The sequence below is a fragment of the Ixodes scapularis genome, unplaced genomic scaffold (genome assembly GCF_016920785.2).
Source record: "Ixodes scapularis isolate PalLabHiFi unplaced genomic scaffold, ASM1692078v2 PGA_scaffold12__126_contigs__length_90152505, whole genome shotgun sequence".
Classification (NCBI taxonomy): Eukaryota; Metazoa; Arthropoda; class Arachnida; order Ixodida; family Ixodidae; genus Ixodes; species Ixodes scapularis.
Window position 1 is genome coordinate 49,380,094 of NW_024609838.1, and position 10,478 is coordinate 49,390,571.

The window sequence follows — 10,478 nt, forward strand, 5'->3', positions numbered from 1 at the left end:
CCAGGCTGTTTTCATGATGCAGCATATTTGAGAAGTTCTTAAGTATTTTTTTTATATTAAATAAACTGGGAATTTACAGCTGCCATCAAGGCTGGAAAGCTTACAAAACGTCGTTTGCTATCTCGCAGCTTTCCGAACAACAACCAGGACCAATCAGCAAAGTGGCGCTCAGCGACAGCACTATTGTGTCACTCCTCCGTCAGTGAATATCGTATCATCAGACGCAATTCGACCGCATCATCCTGGATCTGTGATTCTACCCCAAGGCGGCGGCACCATCGCATATCGGCTACTACAAAACGGACGGTCGTGCTGTGGTTCTTTGGGATTTGAGGTCATGATGGCTGGAAAGCTTACAAAACGTCGTTTGCTATCTCGCAGGTAAAGCGCCGTTTACACATATGCAGCCGAGTAAGACCGAGAGAGACCAGACCGGTTTTTAAGCCTCTTGCGACGTCTTACAACCAGCTGCGCTGCAGCGCATTTGGACCAAAGACGTCGCAAGAGGATTAAACGCCGGTTTAGTCTCTTTCGGTCTTACTCGGTTGCATATGTGTGAACAACCCTTAAGAGTACTGAACTATTTTTTTTAATAGTTTTCTCTTGACCGAAAACCCCACTCTGTGCCATCGTTTTGTTATTGCACTGCGCTCGCCGGCATGGGCATCTCACTTGCTGCCTATCTGTGCTCGCATCGGACGCTTTTTCCGATGCCATACTGGGAAGGGAAGACATCTTTTGTTAATAGAGAGTTTGGGGAACCGTTTTTGCACATCCGATACTTTACGATGGGCCCTCCGGTACGAACTGCGCATGCGCTTGTCTTCTGCGATCTTACCGTAATGCGTTGGTCGAACCGTAAGGCACGACTGGCACGACCAATGGCCGACATGGACAGTCTCGCTTGGTTAGCAAAACGGCTATTTCACTGGCGGAGAGAGCGTGCCGTGGCTCCAAACATGTATAAAATAACTCTCGGCAGTGCCTGGCAGGAGCGCCATGTGTCACAGCAAGTCCATAAAGTTTGAGTCAGCAAATAAGAAAAAGGATGAAGAACAGAACGCAATACGACTTTTTCAATAGAAATGAATTGGTATTTAGCGTAGACAAAAATAGTCTGCTCGGTAGCTAAGTTGATTGGATCGCCGATTTTTGAGCTCGTAGAGGAGCGGTAGTGGAGAGTTCGAATCCCGCTTGCCCACACATCTTTTTTTTTACATAATATAAGTTGTTTTTTTTTATACAAACATTGAATGTGCATTTCGAGCACTTATCACCCGCTTTTTTACACCTGCTGTTATGACTGAGGATTATATGTTGTGGCAACCAGAGTGAGCAACAGCCTTGTGCATCAAGGCTCTGGATACTTTTTAGTTTAAAGTGTTGCATGAATTAAAAATTTCAGTACAAATGCTAATCACATATATCCTACAAAACTAGCCCTTTGAATATTGGGTGATAGTTTTAATAAGTGCACAGCAGTAAAGTTACAGGTTTTCCTTTATATTTTCTTCGCGGTCGTACCGTTCACGGCGCAACGATCGGTAAGCGGGCGTACGACCGTGATCGTCTGCTATCTGTACCGTAAGAGAGCAACATGAGCGCCGCATCTACCTCCTTCCCTCCGCCTCCTCCTCGCAAGCGGTTTACAGCAGAACACAACATCTTTCTATTTTGGGAGGTGCTAGGCGCTACACCTTTTTCACTCCAGCCCTTTGGAATGACGCAGAGTTGAAAAAGAACTTCTCGTTGCGAGGAGCGAAGGAACGGATTGACCTCCTCGTAAATAAAAATAGAGATTTGAGACGTACTGAAAGATACGTCATTCCAAAAATATAGACACTGTATGGAAAGAAAAACAGAAATCATTGCATTCCTTCCTTATATAACGAACCCCTAGAGTCCCTTATGAATATAGAATCCACTAGGGTACTAAAAAGGAAACTAAGATTTTGGTGTCAAGCATCTGAGCTGTAGATATCATAGCCTAACCGTTGGAGATATTTCGTACTTTTATTTCATGGTTGCGTGAGTAGACTTGGCTATAAACACTTATATTTCATGCTCTAAAGTGTTCCTTTTTGTATTTATTTGTGCTGCTAATTTTGTGTTCCTTTCGTTTTTTTTTGTGCTGCGGAGTGTTTTCTTTTTTTTTTGTAACAACATGTATTCTAGTTGGTCGCCTGGCCCCACATACAAGCATAATGCTGCTTTTGTGGGCGAGCTCTTTATTTTGTATGACTTGATCTGAAAATAAAAATTGAATTAAATTGAAAATTGAATTGAAAATATGAATTGAACTATTTTGGTTAGTTTTGTATTTTCTCGAGATTTAATATTTCTAGTTTTATTCGTCCATAGCTTTCTTAATACTCGATCCTGCATTGGGCCTCGAGGGAAAGAGACGGGATCGCTAGCAGACGACTTCGAATGTTGATAATAAGCGCGCGCGAGCGTGTTCTTGTGCCAAATCGAGTTTGCTTTCGACACCGTTTCAGCATATCAGGACGTGGTTGGTGTAAACATCATATTTAGTTGATGTAAAACACCAAAGCTTGCCCGCTAAGAACGCATGATTTATTAGAAAACAAGCTACCCTGTACGGTCGAGGCATTATTTTATTCCCCAAGTATATAAATCTGGTAAACTGAAAGAAAAAAAATACGCTGGCACATCATTCGTGGTATCCGCACATCATTCCTGGTATCACAACTTTTTTGTTTACTCAAAAGCTACGCCAGGTTGAACGTCCTATGCCTTGCCGCCAACAGGCGCCTTCTCCTAGTGTATCGGCGCTCGGTGGCACCCGAAAGAAATGCGACTGACTCCGTGTCACGAAACACCAAAAATAATGTTTATTTCTCCGTGGCCCTGCACAAGTCACGAGCCCCACGGCACGCGCGTGCGTGCCTCGCTTATAGAAAGCGGGAAGTTCAGAAGAGGCTCACGCCACACTTAGTGCGCAGAGAGTCGTACAAAATCACTTTTTGTAAATTGCTTTCGCTGAATAGAGCCAACTCCAAGTGATGGTCAAAAAGACCGAGCGCCATTGTTGTCGGAAAGCTCGTCTGCTTCTTTAGCAGACGGACATTTTAGAACTTCGCTGTGCTAGGGGCGACACGCCGTGGTGCGCCAGGTTTTGTATTACGAAAGCGCATTCATTCCAGTAAAAAAACGAGACGAACTATAAGTAGGTATACAATATTTTAGGTTCTCTATATATTTAGGGTGGGATCTTTATTTACTTGAGTTTCTGCGATTTGTACAAATACGCGTAAATTCGTCTTTTCTCGATGAGGCGGATGCTGGTTTCCGTTGCCAGGGGGCGCGACCTGTACCGATCGTCTGCTATCGTCTGCACATACGGTTCCCCCAAAGCTGTTTCAGGGCACACGATCGGTCCACACGCCCGATCCAAGGTATCGATCGTTTTTGTTTACCGATCGTATTTTGTTCCGGTTCCCTAAAACTCTCTATTTTCTAGCGTACGTTTGTCTCTGCCACGTATCCGGGTTGTGTTCCTGGCGGTGGCAGTCTTTTCTTTGTTGATTCTTGCGGTAGATGTCGAGACCAATCCCCTGGTCCAGACGATAATCTAGAAAAAATTCAGTTCGCCCTTGACGAGCTTGTGCTACCAGAGAGCTACCAGAAAGAAAATACGGAAAAGCTGAACGCCATCACTTCTGGCATTTCAAAACTGAGAGAGAGGGTAACGGTACTGGGAAATAAAGTGGTTGACAAATAGAGGTGACAGGATGACGTCATCTCAATGAAACATGATGTTGTTTCAATCGGAAATAATCTCGGTGCTGTGGTAGGGCACGTGGATGCCCTAGATAACCGCTTGTGCCGAAATAATCTAAACATAAAAAGGAATCTCTGAGGAACGGGGCGAATTATGGCAGCCAACAGAACAGATCATGACCGAGTTCGTGAAGACTTACTTGCAAGTTGACGTGGGGAAAATAGAACGAGCACGCCGCACTGGAAGGAAACAAGATGGTTTCAACCGCAGGATTGTCGTAACGTTTCAGAACTACAGAAAAAAAAAAACAAAAAAAAAACAGAAGATACTGGGTAAAGCCCCAAGCCTAAAAAATGTTCAGTCCCCGAAACGGTGCGGTGAAGAGGATTTTTCTTTGTATATTCAGGAAGTACGAAAAAAGCTAAGAAATTTCGCAAAACCGCACCGAGAAGCGCAAAAAAAAAAAAAAAAAAAAACTTCGCTTCACTTTTAGGCAAAATGCTTATTGATGACACGGCATATATTTATGATTGCAGCCTGAATCAAGTTGTTGAACTACAAAGCGCTCCATTCAGAGCTGTGCAGTCATGTGAAAGTAAACGCGAACGACGGTCTAGCCGTAAGGTTAACAAAAGCCCCCCAAACTTTCTCCTGGCCAATTTAAAAAGCCTATTATCTAAGCAGGATGAGCTTGACAATTCAATTCAGGTATACTTACCTCACGTTATTGTTGGTACGGAAACGTGGCTTTCAAATAATATAACTAATAATGAACTTTCAATGCACAGTGTTTTTAACATCCGCAGGAAAGACAGGCCTTGGTTTAGGGGAGGTGGTTTTCTAGTGGCAATTCAGAAATGTTCCCCCTTGTAGGTTTTGGATTGTAAACTGATATTAAAATATGTTTTGTTCGGGTCAAGATTACGTTCTTTCATGCTTTCATAGAAGTGTACTATAGACCTCCAAACGCGAATGTTGTGTTCATTGACGAATTGTATAAACTTATGAATTTTGTTATATTACGCCACCCCCAGTGTCCTATATTTTTTGGGGTGGGTGAACCTTAAATATGCTGGTATTTATTATATTGATTGCATTCTTTATAGTACTTGCGGAAATATTTCCCAGTGTAGAGACTTCATCAACCTTTCTAAATCTTGCTCACTCGATCAGGTTGTATTCGTTCCAACACGGAGACTTTTGATTCTTGATTTGTTTATAACATCTATTTCTGAACAAACATTGTCTGTGAACGTAGTAGACGCTATAAGTGACCGTAGAAATGTAATGATAGGTGCTTATATCTCTGTTGACGAAGAAAAATCTGAAAAGTAGTTGATCTTTTATTACGCCAGAGCAAAATCTTCAGCGATTTCATCAACATTAGAGACATTTCTACTTGAGTTTTAGGGGTTTTTTTTGCCTCAGATCTGTTGAAAATAATTGGAGTCTGATCAAAACAAAGCTTTTGGAAACTATGGACCTATTTGTGCCTAGAATAAGAATGACGTCAAATTTGTACACGCCTTGGTCTACTAAGGACCTAAAAACCCTACTTAATACTAAGACAGTACTTTACTCAAGAGCAAGAAGTCTAAGCAGTACTCACTCATGGCCAAAACTTTCCTACCAGTCCAAACTTTGTAAGCAACCAGTAGAAAACACACACAAAAAAAAACGTTCCTTGGTGGAACACTCAGAGAAATATTGGTTTCTAATCCTAGAAAAATCTGGTCAATCATCAGTCCTCCTAAACGACAACCCGCTTTACGTGGGCTTGGTGAAACGTCGTTCAAACTCACTATACTAGAAGTGTACTGAAGTATACTAAAAGTATACTTTCAGCTAATTTCAGTGTGGTCTTCGTACTGAATGTATACGTTAAACGTACTTAAAGTATAGTTTTAGTAGAAATGATGCTCGACTGGAAGTATAGTCGTCCGTAAAAAACAAGTACATGTATTTTAATCGTAGTGGACGTGGTAAAAAGTAGTTCGCAATCAGTATACAGGAAGTGCACTTAAGTGTGCTAAAGGTCTACTTTCCGAGCTTGCAGTCGGTGTTCTAACATTATAATAACCGGTATATATATATATATATATATATATATATATATATATATATATATATATATATATAATGCGATTTTTTAACATCAACACATCCAAAACGCGATAGATATGCCGATGCCGTTTTCACAGAACATTTGCGGCGCACGGCGGACATTAGATGAGTAAATAAACGTCACAGTACGTTGTCGAATTACCTTTTTTTCATTGGCAGTGTAACTGATCATGTTGAATTTCCAATTTTAACGGGGCTATGAATAAACTTTATCCCAACTGAGACAATTTGCGAAAAGGCGACGAGGTCTGGATTATGCATAGCTAAAAGTCTGTTTTTCTTCGCCAGATTAAAAAACAGCGCGCTGGAGAGCGCAGGATGTTATGCCCTCGTAGACGCTTCGGACGCACGGTTGGAAGTATGATGATGCATCATCTACCAAAGGCACGCTGTCAAAAGTGTGCAAGTTTGCGCAATCTGAATGCGACAGCACTTCATGAGGGTTGCAACTTCACTAGAAAATAAATAATGCATGGAACTCCAATATGAGAACTTCTCACGAACAGAAACAGACTTGACAGTGACAGCGCAGGACAAATCAATCTCAAACCAGATACTCAGGAAGACAAGCACACGCGTTGAACTTACAACGCTTGTGTATTCGACTACATCATTTTTCTCTTCAACGTCTGGGTTTACTTTTCAGAACGTGATAAGTAGAAGAAGTAGCACGAAATACAAAGGAAAATTCCAAAGAGAAGGCAAAAGAATAGTAAAAGAGAAGAAAAAAGAAGAAACGGAAAAAATATCTAAACGAAACACTTTTGCACATCGTTACTCTCCCTCATCGCTATCATTTAGATAGAAATTTGAGCTCTTTGGTTGACAGCGCTATAGAAGGACTACTTACACACTTGTTCTTTAGCTGTGCTATCCTTTCCGCTTCCATTATTCCTCTAGTCAAAGCGCTTCTACTCCAACCTATTACAGAACAATTTTCAAGATGTGCTACACAGCCATAATCACGACAATGGATTCCCAAGTGTCCAGCTACGACTCGGTGGGTGTTATAAAAATGCTCTCTTAAACGATCATTCAAACACCTTCCAGTCTGGCCTAGATACTCTCTACCACATGAGAGTGGGACAGAATATATGACTCCTTCGGTACATTTTATAAAGCTCTTTTGGTGCTTTTTCGAACAACCAACTTCCCGGTGTGCCGATCCGTTTACCTTCCTGCGCAGGCTTAGAAGCTTATTTGGTGCTGAAAAAGCAATATGAATGTTAATGCGGTTACCTATCTTTTTTAGACCGTGCGAAACTTTATGTATATATGGAACAACGGCCGTCCTTATCTTTTCTGTATTGCGTTTAGATCGTTCACCCCATCTTATTCTCTTTAATAAACCTTCTGCCATGACTCTAAGTCATGCACTAGAATATCCTGTTGACTTTAACCTGGCAATTTGAGCATCAAAGCTAACCTTAAGTGAATGAATACAACACTTATTAAGCGCATTGGTGAGATATAATTTAACAATGCCTCGCTTAACAAGCTTGCAGTGTGCTGACTGAAAATTAAGAAGAGGTTTCTTTCCTCTCGGTTTCTATGGCCAACATACATGGTGCTCCGAAAAAATTAATCTGAGGTCCAGGAAGCGCAAGGAACCTTCTGTGGGGAGCTCATGAGTGATTTCTAGTGGATCTATACAGGATTTAAAACAGGAAAGAGTGTTAGAGACCTATATTTTAAAGTCATTAACTGCACAATCTAGCACAATAAAAAATCATCAACAAAGCGAATCACCTTCACAACAGTAGAAGAATCTAAGCTACGTGAAAGGATCCGGTCCCGATGTGCGAAGTAAAGGTTACTCAAAAGTGGTGCTAAGCATGAACCAATGCATACCCCTGCTTTTTGGAGAAAGTTGTTACCCTCCCAACACGCAATCGTAGATTTTATATATAGGGTGAGCAATTCAAGGAAACCACCTTGGGAAATTCCTGACGCGGTCTGAAAAGCAATAACACCAAAAGAGTCAATGCAGTCCTTCACACACTTCAACAGCTCATCCTGCGGCAGAGAGTAGTAGAGGTCCTTTATGTCCACTGAGAAGGCCCTGAGATGCCTATCATTAGAGTTTGTTAGAAACTTTATCACTTCGATAGAGTCTTTTAGCATAAAAGGATGCTCAACCGGCAAGAAATTTAATTTCTCCTGCAAAAATATGGCAACAGACTTCTGCCACGACCCTTTCTCTGATTCAATCACCCTTAATGGGCAATCTACTTTATGAGTTTTTGCGCTGAAAAACAACTCTAAGCTAAGGTTCCTACTGCGTTCAATAGAGGAGCACAATTGTTTTAGCTCTAGCTCACTACATAACTTTTTTGCTTCACTTTTGACCTTGGTTAAATAGATACAATTGTTACGCTGAAAAACCTAGTCAATGGCTAACACGGCCTTGGTTCCACAGAAGTCCCGTGGCATGATCACAAATCCACCCTCTTTGTCTGTTGGTACCAAAGATAGTGATTGACGCACCAAATATGATTCAATCTTCTTTACTGGTAGCATACTTCTTTGAGGGGTGTGCCGAAATAACAAATGTACTCCCTCAGAAGTGCATCGAGCCATCTCTGCTTCCGGAGCCCATCTCGACACTTGCCTCACAAATGAGAGTAGCTCAGGCGCAGATGTCTTGGGCTCCATGGCAAACTTGGGACCAAGGCTGAGCACCTTATAAACCTCTTCAGGTAACGACAGATCGCCTATGATGTGGACTGGGTTATTTGGAACTGAAGTCTTTCTTGGTGTCATGCTGCGCAGCTGCGCCAAGGTGAGTTGCCATAGGAAGTCAAATGTCTTTTTGTAGTCTCTGCAAACCCTCGATATCTCCTCTTTCCAAATTATGTCTTACCAATGCGCTTAATAATTCTTGTATTCATTCACTTAAGGTTAGCTTTGATGCTCCAATTGCCAAGTTAAAGTCAACAGGGTATCCTAGTGCATTACTTAGAGCGGTGGCAGAGGATTTATTAATGAGAATAAGATGGGGTGAACGACCTAAGCGCAATACAGAAAAGAAAAGGACGGCCGTTGTTCCATATATAGAAAACGTTTCGCACGGTCTAAAAAAGATAGGCAACCGCATTAACATTAATGTTGCTTTTTCAGCACCAAATATGCTTCTAAGCCTGTGCAGGAAGGCAAACGGATCGGCACACCCGGAAGTTGGTTGTTCGAAAAAGCACCAAAAGTGCTTTGTAAAATGTACAGAAGGAGTCGTATATTATGTCCCACTCTCATGTGGTAGAGAATATATAGGCCAGACTGGATGGTATTTGAATGATCGTTTAAGAGAGCATTTTTATAACACCCACCGAGTCGTAGCTGGACACTTGGGAATCGATTGTCGCAATTGTGGCTGTGTAGCACATTTTAAAAATTGTTCTGTAATAGGTAGGAGTAGAAACGTATTGACTAGAGAAATGATGGAAGCGGAAAGGATAGCACAGCTAAAGGAAAAGCGTGTAAGTAGTGCTTCAATAGCGCTGTCGACCAAAGAGCTCCAATTTCTATTTAAATGATAGTGGTGAGGGAGAGGGACAATGTGTAAAAGTGTTTCGTTTAGATATTTTTTCGTTTCTTCTTTTTTTCTTCTTTTTTGCTGTTCTTTTGCCTTCTCTTTAGAATTTTCCTTTGCATGTCGTGCTACATCTTCTACTTATCACGTTCTGAAAAGTCAACCCAGACGTTGAAGAGAAAAATGAAGTAGTCGAATACACAAGAGTTGAAAGTTCAGCGCGTGTGCTTGTCTTCCTGAGTGTCTGCTGTGAGATTGATTTTTCCTGCGCTGTCACCGTCAAGTATGGTTCACCAACTCGCCCAAGCTTCCATCCTAGCAGAAACAAACAAGCCATCACCGACATGCCCTGTCAAACCCCCTAAGTCTCTCTCCACTTTCCCCACCCCTGCCGCGCGTGGTTCTTGAATCGGGGGAGGAAAGTGCAAAACTTGATAAATAAATATCTCAAAGCCCCTTGCTGTTTTGTGAATAGTTTCGATTGGGTTAGTCTCTAATATTGACTTCCTCTAAAACAGCAGTAGTAAAAAGGATAATTTACGGATTTAGGTTAAGTAATAAAAATGTTGTTAATTAATTAAAATTAAAATGTTGTCGGTTATCCACCTATGTCCTGTCCACCGAGTCGCACGACACACTGAAGAATGCATCAACGTGGCAGTAAAACCTTTTTGTTTAAAAACCTGTCGATTACAAATATCACCGGGTATAACTGACATAATGTGACAAAGGGATGCTTCATTTTTGATTTTACAGCAGACCATGTGGTCAAAATGTTCCCCGGGGAAACGACCGACACTGCGAGGGCACACCTACGTCGCAAATGCAACATGGACTATGCGCCTAAAAAACGCAAATAGAAAAAATACCAACAATGTACGCCACGGAAAGTAGCGTCGTCAAACTTGTCATTAATTACCTTAGCTAGTCATTTCTACTACATTTATCAATTAAACAATCTACTTTTTTTGCAAATATAGGTTTTATTTTTCCTGAACTGTATTTGTTACCTGTTTTGAAGAATAGAAGTTTACTGTAAAAAAACTGTTCGCACTATTTGGAAGCTAGACAATCGAGGGT